Source organism: Eptatretus burgeri, chromosome 12 (genome assembly GCF_056783735.1).
Source record: "Eptatretus burgeri isolate ZD-2024b chromosome 12, Ebu_testis_v1, whole genome shotgun sequence".
Lineage (NCBI taxonomy): Eukaryota > Metazoa > Chordata > Myxini > Myxiniformes > Myxinidae > Eptatretus > Eptatretus burgeri.
This window is the reverse complement of record NC_140972.1, coordinates 18,904,687-18,925,388: the sequence shown is the minus strand read 5'-3', so window position 1 is coordinate 18,925,388 and position 20,702 is coordinate 18,904,687.

Sequence of the window (20,702 nt, the reverse complement as noted above, 5' to 3'; positions counted from 1 at the left end):
CAGGTGTCTCTCTTTGGGAAGTCTTCCTGGATGTTGGTAATGACAGCATTGACTTTCCCACATACGTCCAGAAATTAATCACTAATCCTGCCATGTTCACATGAGATCATCCTGCAAGGTTCAAAGTCCACTCACTGACAGGGATGGTTGGGGAAGTAAGGCAGAACACGCCATCCACAGCCCATCCACAGGCCTTGCGTGGGCCCACATCATCGGGAGTTTCTGCAGTATGAGCTGCTCTCAAATGACTCACAAACATTTTTTTAACATCCTCACCACTTGTGCTTGACCGGCCTGCCCCCTTCCTCTGTCGGATTCTACCAGACTCCAGAAACTTATTATCCTCGTATATATTATTGATACAATGTCCCCAATTATTTCCAATGTAATACTAGTCGTTAGAAGGACTAGCACGAGAGTCTCTATGCATCAGCAGAAATATAAGGACAACAAATTTTGTCAACCAAATCTTGAGAGAGGTATGTTAACTGCCATGGGAAAGAAGATGAAGCGACACATGACTCCTTCTAAGCATGAAGGGTTCTCATACCACTATATGGTTACTCTATAACCCTAAAATAATCCAGTTTCACAATAACCACCGAGTACATTTGACATTTCAGTTACACACCACTGGGGCGAAGGGACAATCGCTCAATATGCTTGTAAACCCCCGTCACGTAGCACCAACATTAGTATAGCAAAGCGCAATTGGGTCAAATGTTTATCAGCCTCTCATCTGCAGTGTGTGAAATTAGGCAGGCATTGGTGTAGCCAACATCATTAGAATGGCAAACAACTTCTTTGCTTTGTTTCTTTGCGTCAAGCTGGGGAGTTTGCACTTTTCATCAAGGCACCATTTCCAACTTCGTTACCACCAGGTAAGTGTTATAAGAGTTTCTTTAAGGACCAGAGATTTTTGTAAGGGCTCTTGTCTTTCAATTTGCATATGTATGGTCAAATCAAAAATTTTACAGATGTTGATCAAAATGATTAAAAAAAAAATAATTGGTTGGAATGCTGCTTGAATCCTTTTCTCCTTGTTGAAACAATATCAGGATAAGCGTTCCATGTCGGTGCACATCGGAGTGTTGCATGCGATGGACGACGGCACGATAAACTCATTAACCAAATGCGGTCGTGGCCAAAAAGATTGGAAACCCTTGCACATTTTTCAAATAACTCACAGTTTTCTCGAAAAATAAGTTTAAATTGACAAAAGTAATTTGTCTCCACAATTCTTTATTTCGCTGTTAATATTACAGAACCTTTTGTTTTCGATTCAGATCTTAATATATCATTTCAAATCAGAAAATATAAAGAAATGGCATTGACAAAATAATTGACACCCACGACTTAATATTTGGTATCACAGAATTCGGACCAAATAAGAGTAGTTAAGCGCTTCCTATAGCCATGAATGAGCTTCCGACACCTCTCGACTGGTAGTTTGTCCCACTCTTCTTGTGAAAACTGCTCCAGTTCTCCCAGATTTGAAGGGTGCCTCCTCCAAACTGCTGCTTTCAGATTTCCCCACAGGTGTTCAATGGGATTTATATCTGGACTCATTGCTGGCCACTTCAGAACAGTCCAGCATTTTGTCTTGAACCATTCCTGGGTGCTTTTTGAAGTGTGTTTGGGGTCATTGTCTTGCTGCAAGACCCTTGATCTTCAACAGAGACCCAGCTTTATGACACTGGGTTGAACATTGTGCTCCAAAATACCTTGGTAATCTCTTGATTTCAGGATGTCATGCACACATTCAAGGCACCCAGTGCCAGAGGCAGCACAGCAACCCCAAAACATCACTGAACCTCCTCCATGTTTGACTGTAGGGAAGGTGTTCTTTTCTTTGAAGGCTTCATTTTGTTTTCTGTAAACATAGAGATGATTTGCTTTACCAAAAATCTCGAATCTTGTCTCATCTGCCCAGAGCACGTTCTACCAGAAGGATTTTGGCTTATTCAGGTGTGTTTTGCCAAACTCCAGTCGAGCTATCTTGTCTCTCTCTCTCTCTCTCTCTCTCTCTCTCTCTCTCTCTCTCTCTCTCTCTCTCTCTCTCTCTCTCTCTCTCTCTCTCCCTCTCTCTCTCTCTCTCTCTCTCTCTCTCTCTCTCTCTCTCTCTCTCTCTCTCTCTCTCTCAGCAGTGAGTTCCTCTGGGGTCTCCTATCATAGAAAACACTTTCATTGAGTTGGTGATTGCTGGTGCAAGTTGAAACCTTGTGTCTGAGGGTCAGCTTGAATCTGTTTGGCAGTTGATCGAGGCACTTTCTCCACCATTCGAACAATCCTTCGCTGAATTCGCGATTCAACTGAATCTGTCCACTACGTTTTGTAATATCATGCTATATATCGTTTTTAGCCCCAGCTCTCAATGGTGAAGAATCACTGAAAAAGATTTTTTAATTCTCGGATCTGGATCCGGATCTTCACCAAAATACAATCATTTGGTCTGAATCACACATCAAACCTGTTGACCAAAGTTTGTCCAAATCCATCCACAACTCTTTGAGATATCCTGCTCACAGACAGACAGATAGACAGATGAACAAACAGATGAAAAATCACTCATAGAGCAACACTTGGCAAAACAGAACAAAGTAGAACGGCACTTGGTAAAACGCATAACTCCACCAGGCTGAACAGTTTACGTTTTGTATCCCAATGTTAGGTTGGATCTGAACGAAAATCTAATCCACTTATTCGTATCACCGAACCAACTCATCCACCTAATTTTGTCATAACTCGTCCCCATCTTTATGAGATACTAGTCGTAAAGCCCGGCGTTGCTCGGGCTTTCTTGCAAATTTCCTGAATAGCTGTTAGGTTTAGGGTTAGGGTTAGCTGTTAGAGTTAGGGTAGCTAACCCTAACACTAACCCTAACAGCTTGGCATAGCAGAGGTAAACGGCGCCCAGGGCAAAGTGGAAATTTGCATCCCCCGTAGGCCTTAAACTTGAGTGGATTTGAATGGAAAATCCCATAAGGGATATCGATTTATCGATTTTTTTCGAATATCGGAAGTGTTATGGAAAAAAATTTATAGCCAGTGACCTAAGTTAGACCAACATAATCGTACCAAATTTGAATGGAATCCGTTGGAGTTTGTGGAAATGCATAATGACCATACACACATTCTGTTTTATAGATATAGATAGATATATGTCAAAGCTTGTTTCATTTCATGCAGGAACTAAAATCTGATGGTGGAACAAAAAAAGGGGCGTGCCGAAATATTAATATAGATAATAATAAGATTTAACTACCATAATCATCAAAACGAATTTTGAGGGGCCTCTTAAGGAAGACAATAATATCATCTATATTAATATATTTCGGCACGCCCCTTTTTTTGTTCCACCATAAGATTTTCCACCATCAGATTACTATATATGTCAAAGCTTGTTTCATTTCATGCAGTAACAAAAATCTGATGGTGGAACAAAAAAGGGGCATGCCAAAATATTAATATAGATAATAATAAGATTTAACTACCATTATCATCAAAACGAATTTTGAGGGGCCTCTTAAGGAAGACAATAATATCATTACTATATATGTCAAAGCTTGTTTCATTTCACGCAGTTACAAAAATCTGATGGTGGAACAAAGAAAGGGGCGTGCCAAAATATTAATATAGATCATGATATATATGATAGTTGGCCCTATCTCTCAACTTTAGAAATTAGGCCTATGTTGACCTTTTGACCTGAAAAAATTGGTTGAATTAATTGACCTGTTATGCAAATTCTGTTCAAATTTCAAGTTAATCGGATGAAAATTGAGGATTTTAGAAAGTGCACCAAAGTTGTTGACCTTTGGCCTATGTGGACCATTTGGCAGAAGCTGACCTCAAAATGAATTGGTGATTGTGCTTGGTGAGACGACATGAAAATCCTGTTCAAATTTCAAGTCAATTGTATGAAAATTAACAATTTTAGAAACTTTGTCCGACGTTGACCTCAAAAATAGTTGGTGGTTGAATTCAGTGACCTGATATGCAAATCCTCTCCAAATTTCAAGTTAGTGAGATGGAAATTGACTATTTTAGAAATTTGGTCCATGTTGACCTTTTGGCCTACATTGACTACAAAAATAATAGGTGACTGAATTCAGTGATCTGATTTGGAAATGCTCTTCAAATTTCAAGTGCATCAGATTAAAATTGAGGATTTTTGAAATATGGCTTATGTTGACCTTTTGGCCGATATGAATTGACCTCAAAAATAATAAGTTGTTGAATTCATTGACCTGATATGTAAGTCCTCCTCAAATTTCAAGTCAATCAGATGAGAGTCAAACAGAGACATTAGGAGATCTGTGGAAGGGAGAGGGATGGGGCGGGGAATACGGGGTATACAACATGGACACCACAGGGACTTTCAGGAAGGAAAGCAGGGAATTTGAAGGAGGTGGGTTTGCGGTGGATTAATGGGGGTAGAAAACATCAAGGTTTTAGATGGGGGAAGATAAGAGATGGTGGTGAACAGCTGTTTTGAAGACCTGGAGGGAAGAGTGGGATTGAAGAGAGTGTGGGAGTTTGTTCCAAAGGTGGGGAAAAAGAAGAACGAAAGAGTGAAGGTGAGGAGTAATTCTTTATTTTGGTAGTTTAACCAGAAGTGATTTTACCATACAAGTTTCACCAGAAGAGCAGCAATTCGTGATTTTGGTAGTTTTACCAGGTAGTTTTTAACTCTTTCCTCCTCATATGTGGTGACTTAAATTGTCATCATGCCAGTTGGCTGGGTGTGGGTACCTCTCTCACCTGCCATGACACTTCAGCAAAAGAATTCTGCGACTCATTGAGACCGACTCAAAATATATATATATATATATATATATATATATATATATATATATATATATATATATGTATATATAGCCTGGTGTTGGCGCAGTGGTTAGGGCAGCGGCTTGGGATCCAAGAGGTCCTGAGTTCAAGCCCCGTTGCGCCACTGAATTAATACACCAGGGGGTTGACTCAGCCTGTCATCCTTCCGAGGTCGGCGAAATGAGTACCAGTGTACTGGGCCCGGTGTATACCCCGGTTAAAATAGGTGTACCATATCCCTGTGTTGTAAGAGGCGACCAGGGTTGCGTCAGGAAGGGCATCCGGCATAAAACATGTGCCAAATCACTATGCGGATCATAGGGATGATCCGCTGTGGCGACCCCGAATGGGAGCAGCCGAAAGAAGAAGAAGATATATATATATATTGTTGCGGTTTTCGCGCCCGCCGGCGTGCTGACGGCCACGTAACTCGAATCGCGGCACGTCGCCCACCGGACGGACAATCCAGTCGTGACCCTCTCGGACTAACGCCGGGAACCAGTCACGGGTGGACCTTTCGGTCTCATCGCGATCGAGCCAATCAGCCCCCGCGTGGGATAGGGTTGCTCGCCAAATTTGACCTACCTAAGTACCCACGCGGAGGGTAGACCGGGCGATCGCACCTCGCCGCAGGTCGACTTCGGACACGGGCCACTTAAGCGACCCGTTCTGTACTATCAGAATAACCGAGCGGTGTTACGTCGACCTCGACGGTTCGATTAATTATCGGGCGTATTCAGCCCACTACCAACCCTTTACGTGAAGCAAGATGGGGATTCAATAGAGGAAAAGACGAAGCGAAGCGGGAAACAGTTCAACACAAAGCACATTTATTCGCGGCACACGGGAGCACACATATACAATTCCACCAAATGCACACAGAAAAGACACAATGTAATTTACACAAAAAGCAAATGTAAAGGCGAAAACACAATGCAGAGCTAATACCGACTACCGAGCACACGGCAACACTTATACAATTCTACTTCACAGACGGCGCCGACAACACATACCCAAAACCAAGGAAAAGAATACCCTCAAGGATGAGGCGGGCCTGAGGCCGAGACCGGGTGGCCTGAGGCCGAGACCGGTCGCGCCTACCCGTCTGGTGATGAGACGCGGAGCGGCGATGGCGCCTCAACTCCGCGGGCCTCGCGGACAGTGTCTGGTAGGGGGTGGGAAAGGGGCCCCCTTGGTCGCACTATCTCAGCGCGGGGGGAAACAGGAGGGGGTTGCTGATGCTCGGGGTATAGAGGATTTTTATTATCCCGCGACGAGCGTCTCCACCTCGGCCAGGTCGCGCTGTCGGCCTCCCTGGGGTGCAGCTCCCGACGCGAGCACCCCCTCGTCTGGTGTCGCTGCCTTTCCACAGCTCCGTCCCCTCCGTTCCGATTCCAACGCACACGACGACCAGCTCCTTCTTGCCAACTCCACCGCCCGCGAAGTCTTGACTCTCTGTTTCCGACTCTCCTACTCTCCTACTCTCCGCCTCTGGACTCCCTGGACTGACGAACACGGTCCTTTTATCAGCCCCGTAGCTTCGCCCTCTCATCTTTGACCCCCTCCCTTCGACCTTTCACCTCGCTCCCCATTGGCCCGAGAAAAAGTGGGCGTGAAGGCTTTTTGATCCATAAATTTGCATTTTTCGATCGCCCTGGGGGCGGGGCCAATTCGCCCCTCGCTCACCGATTGGACGGCAAAAAGTGGGCGTGTGTCGTTTTTGATCCGTTTTTGAAGCACAAAATCCGTGATTTTGTACACGCTGTTCAGCGCGCGCCCTGCACAAGTCCAACACCGGTACCCACAGCGGGGCAAGAACGGTGGCGATGCGACGGTTGCGAGGTGTGACGGGAAGGTCGTGGCGGTTGTGGTGAAGCGGCGTTGTGGTTGGTGGTTGATGTTGTGGTTGTGGTGGTAATCATGGCGGTTGGTCCAAAATAAAGATAGCAAAAGAAAAACGGCTATCCTGAAGAGTCGCAGCACGCATAAATGACATGTATTCCCACTAGACAACGGGTTTGGGCCTAACTACACATGTACTTACCGAGATACCTCACCTAAGGGACCTGAATGGTGGTTTGCGAATTTGGTAACCACAACACTACCCCCTCCCCTTTTTACAGACTCGTCCCGAGTCGTCAAATTTTCGTGTGCCATCATGTGTAGTTTTCCCCTAGTACATTTTACCTACGGATCCCTGAGTGCGACATTCATGGTATTCGTGTCCCCCAAAATAAATAACCTGAGGGCTGCGTAACTACCTAAACAAACTCACTCACACGGACGACTTAAATAAAATTGCCGGCGCTAAGACATACATGCCGGGGGCGCACTCATATGTACAGTACATCTTAACCTTAACTTACAAATTTTAAACTAAACCATGGCCCAGGATCACTGAACTCTGCAAAAGAAAAGCAGTTAGCAGGGAGCCAGGCTGCCCACATGCAGTCTCTGGCTCAAACAATGCAGGTGACAGGGAACGTGGCTGGCTGCTCACTCGCAGTCCAAGGCCTTCCTTTTTGAACTGAACGCAGTGAACCACAACGGTGCATGGGCTGCACAACGCAGTCTCCGTGCCAGCTCAAGTGGCACACGCAATGAGCACAACGAATGGACGCATGAACACAAGTACGGTGCACGGGCCGCCACTGCAGGCCCGTGTTGTAGCTGCCAACGGGGCAGTTCTCGCAGCTTGCAAACTGTTGCCTTGCGGATCCTGGCGCACATGGAAATGAACAGGGGGGGGGCAAAGCAAAAATTGAACGGGGCGGTGAACGTGGGCAGTGGGCATGGCATGGCAAAGGCAGCAGGCAAACACAGCCCGCCGAAGAAGGCCGTTGCAGGCAAACACAGCCGGCAGATGAACTGGCCGGCACAGGCCTTGAAGCAAACACGGCCAGCCGATGGCACAGGCCTTGCAGCAAAACAACAGCTGCCGATGAAGTTGGCCGGCCTCTGCCTTGAAGCAAAACACGGCCAGCCGATGAAGTTGGCCAGCCTTTGCCGTTCAGTGGAGGTTGGTGGAGGGAGTGCGGTGGTGCTGGCCACTTGGAAGGCGGGCTCGGACCTACCTACCTGTCTCCCTCCCAACCTATCGCCTTTGCCTGTCACTGTACATACCCACTCCCTTAATTTGTCAAACCCCAATTTAGCCCCAACTTATTTTTTTGTTGTTTTTATTTTTACTTCCCCTCTATAAATCGTCCCCTAACCCCCTTTATCGTCCTTGTTCGGCTAACCTATCCTGTCACCTAGCCTACTCACAACCCCTACGTTCCCTTCCCGGAGGGGAACAAGGGAGAGCTAACGTCCTGTGTCGAGGCCCAACGAAGCCTCAGAATGGCCTCCCCAGAGTTCGGCGATCTATAACCAAAGTGGGTCCAGCGGCCCACAACGACAGCGAGGGGATGGATGGTGCGGAGGGGTACACTTCCTAATCTCCCCTATCCATTTAACTGTTAAACTACCCCGGGGCTTTCAACAAGCGCCTCTCGCTTAAAGTATTGGTTCTAACAACCCAGATTCCCGTCGCCTGTGTTGGTGTCCTCACAATTTCGGGCCTCGCCCCCCAATTTTCTCTCCGTGCCCTCACACGGTCTCCTGGCTGGGACACGTGGCTCCCTTTGGCAGGCACGACCCTCTGCCGAATCTCCCGCTATGGCACCCCCGGGCACTACACTGCCTCCGAGCCTACCAGCTCCCTAACACCGGGGAGTGCCCCCCATGGCACCTCCCCTGAAACGCACACGTGGCAGGCTGGCTTCCTAGGCCCCTTTCCGAGGGTCACCCGTGCCCACAACACTGCCCACGCGGATAATGGCGCCCCGGGCCCCCGCACCAAGCAGGCGCACCCGTGCCCACTACTCTATCCCGGCCCCCCATGGGCCCATGGCCTACCGCGGCCGACTAGCCTGGTGCCCGGGGTACCCACTCAGCGATACTCACCTTTCGCAGCCACGCTCCCAAGCCCGTCAACAGGGCTCCTGCACCCCTCCAAATGGGTTTCGAGCCTACACTCCCACCAACAACAAAACGACCTCCATTTTTCAATTTGACTAACCGAGCTAACTCACTTTACTCTGACCCCGGGGTCCCTTGGGCGGGAGTCACTCCTCCCCCCAATCACTCATCGCACCATGCATTCCCCATTCGCTCCATTCACACAGACCCGCTGGCCTCACTCACTCATCATGTACTCGCCTCACAACTCTTCAATACACACACCGCTGAACTCTGCCATCCTTCTAACTGCACCCCCTAACTAACTCGTGCTCCCACGTCGTCCCTTACACTAAAGCACGTTCCATTTAACACTACGTAGCTAAACTACGTCCCCTCTACACACTCACTGTCAGTCACTGTCTCCAAATAATCCCAATAATCAATTTCCCAGGGGGGGAATTTCCTCCCTTCCTACTGGGCTCGTGAACTCGTTGCAAGACTCTGAGAGCCCTGCGCCTCTGCGGGAGTGGCTGTTCCAGCACCGACTCCTCCGGCAAGACATATCCATGAGGGCGTAAGGTCGCCCTTGTAAGGCCTCAGGCGGTCCGCGTGGACGATCCGAGGGAGGGCTCGTGGTCCCATTTTAATTTTTAGGACCATGTCACTGACTTGCGCCAGGACAACCCCCGGGCCCTGCCAAGGTGAGGTGAGCTTCGGGCATCTGCCCTTCCTTCGCCAGGGGTTAAAGAACCAAATCTTTGCCCCCGGTGGGTATTTGCTCACCTGGCTCCGGTGGTCGTACCTGCGCTTCATTTTTATGCCCGCCTGTTGGAGCTGGTGTCGTGCGAAGGCGTGGACCTTCTCCAAGCCCTCCTCCAACCGACGGGCATAGCCCTCCCCCGGGGGCCTATCAAGCCGCTCAGGCGTCGGACCGCACAATAAATCGACGGGGCTTCTCAGCTCCCGTCCATACATCAACAGCGCCGGACTACATGCGGTAGACCCGTGCTGGGACGCGCGATAGGCCATCAGGAGGTACGGAAGGTGTTCGTCCCAGTCCTCCTGGTTAGTGGCGGTGAAGAGGGCCAACTGTTGGACCAGGGTCCTGTTGAACCTCTCCACCATGCCATCAGACTGTGGTCTCAGGGGCGTTGTCCGTGTTTTTCGAATTTCCAGGAGCCTGCACACCTCTTTTAGTAATTCACTCTCAAAATTTCGTCCCTGGTCCGTGTGCAGCTCCTGCGGAATCCCATACCGGCATGTAAATCCTTCTACGAAGGCCTTGGCCACAACCCCTGCTTCCTGGCTGGGAAGGGCAAAGGCTTCTGGCCATTTGGTGAAATAGTCCATAATTACGAGGACGTACTTATTACCCTGGCGAGTGGGGGGCAGTGGTCCCAAAATGTCCATGGCCACTCGCTCCAGGGGAGCCCCAACCTGATGTAGTTGGAGTGGGGCCCTCATCCTCTGTGGCGGTCCCTTTTTGCAGTACAGGCGTCGCATGTTCGACACCAGTCCTGTACATCGCGCCCCATGTTAACCCAATAGAACCGCCGGCGGGCCCGAGATTTTGTTTTGGTCCTGCCCAAATGGCCGCCGGCGCGGGTACCGTGCACCTGTTTCAAAATTTGGGTCTTAAACCCATCAGGGACTATCACCAGCCAAGAAGTTTGTTCAGAAGGAATCTCCACCCACTTGCGATACAAGATGTTGTCCCTCATTTCTAGGGTCCTCCACTGAGCCCAGTATGCCTTTGTTCGCGCCCCGAATGGGGCGATTTCCTCCCCACTGGGCCTCCTGTTTTCCTGGACCCATTTGTACACTGGCCCTAGCACCGGGTCTTCCCGCTGGGCCGTGCTCCATGCCAATCCACCAAATTCCTCTCCCGCGGTTAGTGGCAAAGTTGGGCCGACCACCCGGGCCGCACGGACTGGGAGTTTCGGGGAGGCGTCTGCCAATTGGTCCCTCTCCTCATGTCTCGTACAATATTTGCAGTTTTCCCTCAGACAGGGGCGTCGAGAGAGCGCATCGGCATTCCCATGAGCCTTACCGGCTCTATGGACCACACTGAAATCGTACTGCTGCAATTTTTCCAACCACCTTGCAATTTGGCCTTCCGGTTCCTTGAACCGTAAGAGCCATTGCAAGGAGGAATGGTCAGTTCGAACCAAAATTTCCTCCCGTACAAGTACGGGTGGAAAGAGCCCACCGCAGTCAGTATAGCCAATAGCTCCTTGCGAGTTACGCAGTAAGTTCTTTCGTGCCTACTCATGGCCCGACTGTAATACGCGATCACTCTTTCCACGCCCCCGTGTCTGGGACAAGACTGCTCCCAATCCTTCCTGGCTTGCATCCGTGTCCAGGGTATACATCCCGTCATCGGTGGGGTACGCTAAAACAGGTGCGGATGTCAAACACCCCTTTAATTTGAGGAAGGCCTCCTGGCACTCCTCCGTCCAATTAAATCTCAACCCCTTCTCCGTCAACCGGTGAAGGGGCCTGGCTATCTCCGCAAAGTTTGCCACGAAACGCCGGTAGTAGGAGCAAAGTCCCAAAAAGCCCCGCACCTGTTTGACAGTTGTAGGTACGGGCCACTCCTCTACCGCTGTAATTTTTCCGGGGTCGGTCTTCACCCCCTCGCGGCCTATCACGTGTCCGAGATAGGCCACCTCTGTCGCGAACAAAGTGCATTTCTCTGGGCTCAATTTCAGCCCTGCCTGCCTGAGGTGCCCAAACACCTGGTCCAAATTGGCTATCTCCTGGGTGAATGTTTTAGCGTGTACCAGGACGTCATCCAGATACACCAGGCATGACTGCCACGGCATGCCGCCGAGTACACGCTCCATCAGTCTCTCAAAGGTGGCAGGGGCGTTACACAAGCCGAACGGCATCACAGTGAACTGATACAGTCCCTTCCCTGTGGAAAATGCCGTTTTCTCCTTCCCCGTCTTATCCATCTCCACCTGCCAATACCCACTCTTGAGGTCCAGAGTTGAGAACCATTTAGAGCCTGCAACGGCGTCGAGGGTATCGTCAATTCTAGGCAGGGGATAGGAGTCTTTGAGTGTCACGTTGTTCAGCTGGCGATAGTCCACACAGAAACGCGTGGTCCCATCCTTCTTTTAACCAGCACAACTGGTGACATCCAAGGACTTCCCGAGGGCTCGATGACACCTGCATTGAGCATCTTCTCAACCTGTTCATCAGCCTCCTCTCTTTTGCTCCATGGGAGCCTTCGAGCAGGCTGACGGACAGGCCGGGCCCCATTGGTGTGGATCTGATGTTGCACCAGGCCCGTACGTCCAATATCCTCGGGTGACAAGGAGAAGATCCCGATGTGTCGGTCGACCAGCTTGTATAAGGACTCCCGCTGGGCCTCCTCCAAATCTACACTACTCCGATTTACCATCTCACGAATGGGACCGGGCCAATTCCTAATCGAGTCTGGAGACTCCTTCTGGGGCCGGTCCGGCTCGACGTTATCGTCCCTCAGCTCTGCGACCTCTTTTACTGGGATGCAATCTGCCACCTTCGTGCCCTTCCTGATAGTGCGTGGTTCCGTGCTAACATTTATCACCCGTACGGGCACTACTGGCCCGTCGGTACTTACCAGGGTGCGGCCCACGACTAAGCCCGGGGTTGACGGCCCTGCCAGTAGTTCCGCTAGGCCGCAGGGGCCCTGCCACGTTGGGGGTGCTCGCCACCGGGCCGGGACCACCGCCTCGGCACCCGGGGGAATGACCACGGAGTCAGGAGCCTCCAGCTCCACCCTCTCATCCGTGCTCACGCCTCCTAACGGCAACTCTTCACCACCCAACTGCATGACCTCCCGGCCCAAGTCGATCTTACAACCACCGGCCGTCAGCACATCCAACCCTATTAGACATGGGTCGTACACCTCTGCCACCCAAACCTCTATCTTGGTTTTCACAGTGCCCAATTTAAACGACACGAAACCACGTCCTATGATAGGGGCCGTTGCCCCGGTAGCTAGCTGCAAACTATGGTTTTGCAGACGGTGGATCTCATCCCAACCGTCTACACTCGAATCAAGGACCACAGGGCTGATGATCGTGGCGCTTGCTCCTGTGTCCACCACGGCGTCTACCCCTACGCCGGCAATCTTGCACCGAATTGTTAAGCTACCTTTGCCAATTTGGCCACAACTGATGACCTGTCGCAGTTCTGAGGGCTCTTCTCCGTCTGAGTCTGCCAAACACGGCCCTACATGTTCGGCACTTCTTAGTTTCCCGGGGACTGGTGGGGGGTGATGGTTGGGCCTGGCTATCCCTATTGACCCGGGGCGGAGTTGGTGGTCTAGGGGGCCGTGGCTCTTCTCTTCGCGGGGGCCTTTCCCTGCGCGGGGCGTTGCACCTCCGCTGCAGGTGGTCCCCTGCGCCACAATTATAACACCTCTTCTGGTAAGGTGTTTGCCTCCAGTACGCCCAATTATCCCCCCCTCCAATCCGAATTGGGGTACCCCCGATGGCCCATCTCCCGCCCTTCCCGGGCCCGACCGCCTCTCCACAGGTCTCCCGAACCGGCGGTCGAACATGCCCTGCACCATCCTTTCCATTCGCGCTTGGTCGCCCAGGGTTGCCCCGGCTCCCAGCGCACTGTCGTGCACGGGGTCCACCTGTCGGACTGCCACCGCGTGGCGCCCAGCCCCTCCCAATGGCGTTCTGGCTGCCTCCCAGCAGGCAGCAGTATCAGCCGCCTTCTGGAGGTTGTCCGGGCGCCATACGGTGAGCAATGCTCCGACATCGGTGCCCCCTATTGCTCGAAGGAAATGGTCCAGGGCAATCTCCTCCCGGTACTCCGGTGGCATGTTGGTGTGCGCGATCCCCACCAAGCGGCGAATGTCATGTGCCAATTCTCCCAGCGATTCCTGGGGACGTCGTTTGCGCCCGTTGAGCTGAGCTTTAACAAGCTCGCTCTGCTGGTCCATGCCAAATCGGTTTTTTAGGGCCGAATGGAGATCCTCCAGGGTCGCCCCCTCACTGGGTACCGTGGTCAGGACTTCCAAAGCCACGCCACGCAGGGCCGCTGTGAGTTGTGCCACACCCTGCACCTCGTTCCAGCCATTGCCTCTGGCAACACACTGGAACTGGGCCATATATGCCCTCAAGTCCGTCTTGCCATCGTACGGGGGTAGCGGCACCCTCGGTTCTTTCGAGGTCTCCTCCCGTTCCCTAGGGACCCCGGGAGGAGTGTACCTCCCCAGTCCCAAGGGTGCCTCACTCCCGCAGGGTCCGAGCCATTTGCCCGGGGGCTCCACCACCCTTGTCTGCGTCTGTCCGTGCCCCGCGTCGTCCCGCTTACTCTCCCAAGCCATTGGACTCACACTCCGCACACCCCCTGGAACAGTCATTCTGGGTACCCCCATTAGGCCAAAAGACCCCGCGGTCTCTACCCTCCCCAAGCTTGGCATGCTCACCCCCGCATCGGGCAAGCCTCCTGCTCCGCCTTGTGACACCGGCCCCACCTGGGCACGATCCGCCTCGAGGGAGTATATCCTCTCCCCCTGTTCCCGAAGGAGGCCACCCTGCTTCTCACACCGGGCCTCCACCCTATCCGCCAGTCTCTTCTCCATTTCCTCCATTTTTCCCTTTATTACCCCATTTATTTCCTCCCCTATCGTTCCTAACGACAGTTCCCCGACTTTTTCTCTTATTTGCTCCACCTCCCCTTGTACCTGTGTCACCATCTTATTTGTCTTGGATATTTCCTCCCTCGTTGTCCTAAACTGCTCTTCTGTCTCGCCCCGGTTTTTTCCTATCTGTTCCCCCAGTTCCTCTGTCTTTTCTCCGGCTTTCCGCTCCATTTCATTAATTACCTCCTCATGTCTCTTTCTACATTCCTCCGTCACCTTTTTTAATCCTTTCTGTCTCCGCTTTTACCTCCTTTCGCAGGTTTTCAACTTTGTCTGTCATTTCCCGATGTCTTTTCTCACAGTCCTCCTTCACGGCTCCCAATCCCTCCTTTATTTTCCCTTGTTCTCTTTTTAATTCCTCTATCGCCGTCGTGTTCCTCCCTATTTCCTCCTTTATTTGGTCTTGTCCCTGTTTTACTTCTCCCAATCCTTTTCCTACTTTGTCTATTTTTCCCACCACCGTCTTTATTTCGTTTACCCTCTCTTGTTTACTTTCTTCCATTGCGACTCCCACTCCTTTTACTTTCTCTTTTAACCCGGTCACCTCCGCTCGTATCGTGTCGACTTCCTTTTTCATTTCGTTTTTTAGTTCTTCCAAGCTTCCTTTTAGGCTCATTCCCATGTTCTGCGTCTCACCCCGCAGCTCTTTCATCTCTTCCCTCATTTGCTGTGTATTTGCATCCATCGTCGTTTTCACCTCATTTGTATTTGTATCCATCTTTTCATCCATTTTTTGTGTATTCGCATCCATCTTTTCGTTCATCCCTTTCATTTCGTGTTTCATATTCGCATCCATTTTTTCGATCATTTCCGCCAGCATGGCGCATAGCTGGGCCATGTCGGATGCACTCAGCTGAGCCGTTTCGGCAAGGTTTGGGGAAGGGTTTTGGTGGAGAGGAGGGGGGGGGAGGTGTCATACACCGCGGCCGCTGCCGCACCCATTTCGGGCTCTGGGTTCAGTTGGGCGAGTCCGTGTTCCTGCACAATCAACATTTCCTGCTCGGGGATTCCATCCTGGACCATGGATTCTACACATTCTACATCCATTTCTAATACCCCCGGCTCCCGCTCGCCTTGAGACGCCATCTTGCTTCTCTTAAAGGGTTAATTTGCTCGCTCGTAATTTGGAGGGAATCGGGGGTCGCTTCTCTCACCCCTGGACCGATTCCCGTGAATTTCGCTGGAGACAGGAGAGCCTGTTGTCCCGCTCTCCAATACCAGTGCCGCGAGGAGGGCGATGAATTTATATCCCACTCCTGACACCAGTGTTGCGGTTTTTGCGCCCGCCGGCGTGCTGACGGCCACGTAACTCGAATCGCGGCACGTCGCCCACCGGACGGACAATCCAGTCGTGACCCTCTCGGACTAACGCCGGGAACCAGTCACGGGTGGACCTTTCGGTCTCACCGCGATCGAGCCAATCAGCCCCCGCGTGGGATAGGGTTGCTCGCCAAATTCGACCTACCTAAGTACCCACGCGGAGGGTAGACCGGGCGATCGCACCTCGCCGCAGGTCGACTTCGGACACGGGCCACTTAAGCGACCCGTTCCGTACTATCAGAATAACCGAGCGGTGTTATCGTCGACCTCGACGGTTCGATTAATTATCGGGCGTATTCAGCCCACTACCAACCCTTTACGTGAAGCAAGATGGGGATTCAATAGAGGAAAAGACGAAGCGAAGCGGGAAACAGTTCAACACAAAGCACATTTATTCGCGGCACACGGGAGCACACATATACAATTCCACCAAATGCACACAGAAAAGACACAATGTAATTTACACAAAAAGCAAATGTAAAAGCGAAAACACAATGCAGAGCTAATACCGACTACCGAGCACACGGCAACACTTATACAATTCTACTTCACAGACGGCGCCGACAACACATACCCAAAACCAAGGAAAAGAATACCCTCAAGGATGAGGCGGGCCTGAGGCCGAGACCGGGTCGCGCCTACCCGTCTGGTGATGAGACGCGGAGCGGCGATGGCGCCTCAACTCCGCGGGCCTCGCGGACAGTGTCTGGTAGGGGGTGGGAAAGGGGCCCCCTTGGTCGCACTATCTCAGCGCGGGGGGAAACAGGAGGGGGTTGCTGATGCTCGGGGTATAGAGGATTTTTATTATCCCGCGACGAGCGTCTCCACCTCGGCCAGGTCGCGCTGTCGGCCTCCCTGGGGTGCAGCTCCCGACGCGAGCACCCCTTCGTCTGGTGTCGCTGCCTTTCCACAGCTCCGTCCCCTCCGTTCCGACTCCAACGCACACGACGACCAGCTCCTTCTTGCCAACTTCACCGCCCGCGAAGTCTTGACTCTCTGTTTCCGACTCTCCTACTCTCCTACTCTCCGCCTCTGGACTCCCTGGACTGACGAACACGGTCCTTTTATCAGCCCCGTAGCTTCGCCCTCTCATCTTTGACCCCCTCCCTTCGACCTTTCACCTCGCTCCCCATTGGCCCGAGAAAAAGTGGGCGTGAAGGCTTTTTGATCCATAAATTTGCATATATCGATCGCCCTGGGGGCGGGGCCAATTCGCCCCTCGCTCACCGATTGGACGGCAAAAAGTGGGCGTGTGTCGTTTTTGATCCGTTTTTGAAGCACAAAATCCGTGATTTTGTACACGCTGTTCGGCGCGCGCCCTGCACGAGTCCAACACCGGTACCCACAGCGGGGCAAGAACGGTGGCGATGCGACGGTTGCGAGGTGTGACGGGAAGGTCGTGGCGGTTGTGGTGAAGCGGCGTTGTGGTTGGTGGTTGATGTTGTGGTTGTGGTGGTAATCATGGCGGTTGGTCCAAAATAAAGATAGCAAAAGAAAAACGGCTATCCTGAAGAGTCGCAGCACGCATAAATGACATGTATTCCCACTAGACAACGGGTTTGGGCCTAACTACACATGTACTTACCGAGATACCTCACCTAAGGGACCTGAATGGTGGTTTGCGAATTTGGTAACCACAACACTATATATATATATATATATATATATATATATATATATATATATATATATATATATATATATATATATATATATATATATATATATATATATATATATATATATATATATACTGAGTGAGTGGATGGTATACCAGTGGAGGCATGGAAGTGCTTTGGAGAGATGGCAGTGGGGTTGTTAACCAGATTGTTTAATAAAGTCTTGGAAGGTGAGAGGATGCCGGAGGAGTGGAGATTAAGTGTACTGGTTCCGATTTTCAAGAATAAGGGTGATGTGCAGAGCTGTGGAAATTACAGAGGGATAAAGTTGTTCAGCCACACCATGAAGTTGTGGGAAAGAGTAGTGGAAGCTCGGTTGAGAGGAGAGGTAACGATCTGTGAGCAGCAATATGGGTTTATGCCAGGAAAGAGCACCACTGATGCGATGTTTGCTTTGAGAATGTTGATGGAGAAGTATAGGGAAGGCCAGAGGGAGTTACATTGTGTGTTTGTGGATTTAGAGAAAGCTTATGATAGGGTGCCAAGAGAGGAGTTGTGGTATTGTATGAGGAAGTCGGGAGTGTTGGAGAAGTATGTGAGGATCGTGCAGGATATGTATGAGGACAGTGTGACAGCGGTGAGGTGTGCGGTAGGAATGACGGACCGGTTTAAGGTTAAAGTGGGATTGTACCAAGGATCGACTCTGAGCCCTTTCCTGTTTGCAATGGTGATGGACAGGTTGACGGACGAGATCAGACTGGAGTCTCCATGGACTATGATGTTCGCGGATGACATCATGATCTGTAGGGAGAGTAGGGAGCAGGCTGAATCGAGCCTTGAGAGGTGGAGGTACGCACTGGAGAGAAGGGGAATGTTAGTCAGTAGGAGTAAGACGGAGTACATGTGCGTAAATGAGAAGGAGGGTGGTGGTATGGTGTGGTTGCAAGGAGTTGAGGTGGGGAAGGTGGATTGGTTTAAATACTTGGGATCAACTGTCCAAAGTAACGGAGAGTGTGGGAGAGAAGTGAAAAAGAGAGTGCAGGCAGGATGGAGTGGGTGGAGAAGAGTTGCAGGAGTGATTTGTGACAGAAGGGTAGCTGCAAGGGTGAAGGGGAAAGTATACAAGACGGTAGTGAGACCAGCTATGTTGTATGGTTTGGAGGCGGTGGCGCTAACAAAAAGACAGGAAGCAGAGCTGGAGGTGGCAGAGTTAAAGATGCTGCGATTCTCGTTGGGAGTGACGAGGATGGATAGGATAAGAAATGAGTATATTAGAGGGACAGTGCAGGTAGGACGGTTTGGAGACAAAGTGAGAGAGGAGAGATTGAGATGGTTTGGACATGTGCACAGGAGGGAAGCGGAGTATATCGGGAGAAAGTTGTTGAAGATGGAGCCGCCAGGCAGGAGGAGCAGAGGAAGGCCAAAGAAGAGGTTCATGGATGCGGTGAGGGCAGACATGCGGGTGGTTGGAGTGTCAATGGAAGATGTGGAGGATAGAGCGAAATGGAGACGGTTGGTCCGCTGTGGCGACCCCTAACGGGAGCAAGCTGAAAGAGGAAGAAGAAGATATATATATATATATATATATATATATATATATATATATATATATATATATATATATATATATATATATATATATATATATATATATATATATATATATATATATATATATATATATATATATATATACACACACATATATGTATGTGTGTGTATATATGTGTGTATGTATATATATATATATATATATATATATATATATATATATATATATATATATATATATATGTAGCATTTGAGGGCAAGGCATGTACAACAGGGTGAAGAAGAGCCCACCATTATGCATATGTACCATCATCTGCATCAACTGGTCTTTATCGTCACCATCATCAACATTGCCATCGCATTATTGGTCAAGTTTATCATCATTATTATTAAAGATAATTTTCATGATCTTAATAACTCAAGAAAATAAACGTTATTTCCTGTTCTTCATGCAGAAAAAGAATCCTGGCATTGGCTTAATGGTTAAGGTGGCTGGCTTAAGATCTTAGAGTCTTGAGTTTGAGCCCTTGTGCTATTTAACCAACAGCAGATGGTTTTCCTTCGCATCGACAACGTAGTTCTAGTTGAAACTTGTTATGTATTTCAAATAAAGAGAAACAAAGTCAAATGAGGAAGTTCACCATTCCATACAATGTCCAACTCCAATTCCCGCATTGAGTTGTTTCCGCCACCCAGTGTCCTAGTGCTGCCAGCACAACTCACGCATGTTCACCTCGTCCACTGTGGCTGTTGAACAATTGAGTCTCATCGCAGTGTTCTCTCTCGTATGCTGGCCTGTCCACGATGATTAAAGAGCTCAAAGGAATTATTTCCCAATTCACAATCTTAATGAGTTTCTATCAACCTGATTATAATTGGCTCCACTCGTTAACAACTGCTCTGGACATTAACACCTCATTCACTTATCAAGTTAAATGGAGTACGGGGACGATCAAACACGCCTCTTCGCATATCACCCGTCTCTCTACACCTTCCTCTCGCGGGTTTATATAGTATCAGAGAACAATCCCGTACCCTCCAGGAAATGTGATTCTCATCCATTCTGGAAGTTTCATCTGAGAGTGTTTTTGCACCTTCATGAATCTTACCAAGCAGTTTACAGTACAATACCACCATCTACAGTAAAAAAAAAAGCTGATTACATAAAGGAGTTTCTTTTAGAATTTACTGATCCGTGCTTAACGAAACTTGCAACATGTAACCATCAATTTTACACGTTCATGTATCGGCATTTACTAATGTTTTTTCACTAAATACCACAAAATCTAACTTCTAACTGAACTTTATTTAATGTTCTTGATAACTCTTGTTCATGAAAATAAATTGCACAACCTTGCGAATGAAGGGTATAGTTTGGACAAATTTTAAAGTTGAAGTCCCGAACCCTATTTTCCCCATTACCCCCAAATTTTGTGGATTTGCGGTTCACAGGGATTTTCAAGAATGCAACCCCCATGAACGGCAAAGCCCTCCTGTATATAATTTAAGGGCATCATGTTCTATAAACTCTCCAATTGTTGATGTTTAATATTTCATTCCAGTAACAAGATACGCACCAAACTCTTCAATGACTCCACTTCCTCCAAGTCATAGAAGCACCTCATCAAAAGTCAGTCTCTGGTGTATGCTCTCCCCCTCCATCCCGTCCCAACCTCAAACAGCAGTAATGCGGTCTCTGCCCGAGATAAGATGCAATGCATAAAGTCTGTCTTGGCATAAAAATCTCGTTCTGTCCCCATCTGTCATCCTTCAGATTGGCAAGC